The 2,500-nt window shown below is 48.5% G+C and overlaps 1 protein-coding gene across 1 annotated transcript in view; it reads right to left on the bottom strand.

Annotated features, from left to right (window-relative positions):
• Window positions 1-2,500, bottom strand: part of tbc1d12a (TBC1 domain family, member 12a) — a 15,316-nt gene that overhangs the window by 8,479 nt on the left and 4,337 nt on the right. The window lies entirely within an intron of this gene.

Raw genomic sequence — 2,500 nt, 5'->3', positions numbered from 1 at the left:
TGTTTTACTCACTTGTGTATCTTATAATTTGTTTTCATTCCTTTGCCTTTTAAATTCTTTACATTCTGAACTGAGAGAAAGAGAACTGACGCACAAAGAGACGGAGAAATGCAGAGAAGAATAAAGAGAGAGAGTGAAAATAGTAGAGGAAAAAACACAGACGGACAAAAAGAAATAAACAGAAAAATACAGAGAGATGACGAGAACGAGAGAGCGAGAGAGACAGGGAGAGAGAGAGAGATATATATATATATATATAGAGAGAGAGATAGATAGAGAGAGAGACAGAGACAGAGAGAGAGAGAGAGACAGAGAGAGAGAGAGAGACAGACAGACAGAGAGTGAGAAAGAGACAGACAGAGGGAGAGAGAGAGACAGACAGAGGGAGAGAGAGAGATAGATAGAGAGAGAGAGAGTTGTTTTTTAACACTGTGTCTCATTATAATGACCAGGTGAGAGTATGCAGTATGTTCTGTAGTGTAGTAAATGTTGAGATGTTCCTACATACACTACACACACTGACTCATCACGTCACACTGACTCATCACGTCACACTGACTCATCACGTCACACTGACTCATCACGTCACCCTCCCTGAGCCTTCACCTTGTTCCTTATTGTTTAGGGTGTGGTCACGTGTTGAGGAAGTCAGCATGCGGAGTTAACCCACGGAAGGCTGCTGGACCAGACAACATTCCTGACAGTGTGCTCAGGGAATGTGCGGAGCAGCTAGCGGATGTCTTCCCTGAGCAGCGCCGTTGTTCCTACGTGCCTCAAAACTACCACCATTGTTCCTGTCCCAAAGACGTCTACAGTGTCCTGCCTCAATGATTACCGTCCCGTTGCACTCACACCCATAGTTATGAAGTGCTTCGAGAAGCTCGTCATGAGGCACATCAAGACCCAGTTACCCCCCTCACTGGACCCCCTACAGTTCGCGTATCGTCCAAACCGCTCCACAGACGATGCCGTTGCCACGTCCCTCCACTTAGCCCCCACCCACCTGGACAATAAAGACACCTATGTATGAATTCTGTCCATAGACTTTAGTTCAGCATTCAGTACAATCATCCCTCAGCACCTGATTGTGAAGCTGAGCTGCTGGGACTAAACACCTCCTTCTGCAACTGGATCCTGGACGTCCTGACTAGGAGCCCTCAGTCAGTCCGGATCGGGAACAGCATCTCCAACACCACCACACTGAGTACTGGAGACCCTCAGGGCTGTGTGCTCAGTCCACTGCTGTTCACTCTGCTGACTCACGACTTTGCAGCAATACACAGATCTAACCATATCATCAAGTTCACCGATGACACGACCGTGGTGGGTCTCATCATCAAGAACGACGAGTCAGCAAACAGGGAGGAGATGCAACATCTAACTGTCTGGTGTAGAACCAACAACCTGACTCTGAGTGTTGATAAAACTAAAGAGATGGTTGTGGACTTCAGGAGAACACAGAGTGACCGCTCTCTGCTGAACATCGACAGATCATCTGTAGAGATCGTCAAGAGCACCAAATGTCTAGGTGTTCATCTAGCGGAGAACTTCACCTGGTCCCTCAACACCAGCTCCATCACCAAGAAAGTCCACCAGCATCTCTACTTCTTAGGAAGGCTGAGAAAGGCACATCATCCCTCCCCCCATCCTGATCGTGTTCTACAGAGGGACCATTGAGAGCATCCTGAGCAGCTGCATCACTGTCTGGTTTGGGAACTGTACCATCTCTGATCACAGACCCTGCAGCGGGTAGTGAGGACATCTGAGAAGATCTTTGGGGTCTCTCTTCCCTCTATCATGGACACTTACACCACACGCTGCATACGCAGCTAACCCCACACACCAGTCACACACACACACACACCCCTCATACACACCCCCTCACACACACTCTTCACCCCTCACACACCCTAATGCCATCTGGAAAAAGGTACCGACACATTCGGACCCTCACGACCAGTCTGTGTAACAGTTTCGTCACGATGATCAGTTCACAGAATCATGTCACACCAAACAGATTCCTCCTGGACAAATCAGAGCTTAAGAGTTCTGACTGAGGATCTGTGTGCGAGTGTGTGTGTGTGTGTGTGTGTGTGTGTGTGTGTATGAGTGTGTGTATGTATGTGTGTGCGAGTGTGTGAGAGATACAGAGACACCTGTTGATGACGTGGAGTGAATCATAAACATAGAGTACTGCAGAAGCTCAGTCAATACACACACACACACACACACACACACACACACACACACACACACACACACACACACACACACACACGTGCGGGACAGAGAAAGAAGCCATAGAAATGGCAGCTGCAAACCTAAATACACACTCACTCACACACACACACACACAAACACATGCGCACACACTCTCACACACACACTCTCACACACGCGCACGAGCACACTCTCACACATGCGCGCACACTCACACATGCACACACACACACACTCTCTCACACACACACTCACACACACGCGCACTCACACACGCGCA

Source organism: Tachysurus fulvidraco, chromosome 12 (assembly GCF_022655615.1).
Source record: "Tachysurus fulvidraco isolate hzauxx_2018 chromosome 12, HZAU_PFXX_2.0, whole genome shotgun sequence".
In the NCBI taxonomy this organism is placed as follows: Eukaryota; Metazoa; Chordata; class Actinopteri; order Siluriformes; family Bagridae; genus Tachysurus; species Tachysurus fulvidraco.
The sequence above is the reverse complement of the archived record's forward strand: the minus strand, read 5'-3'. Positions and strand labels throughout refer to the sequence as shown.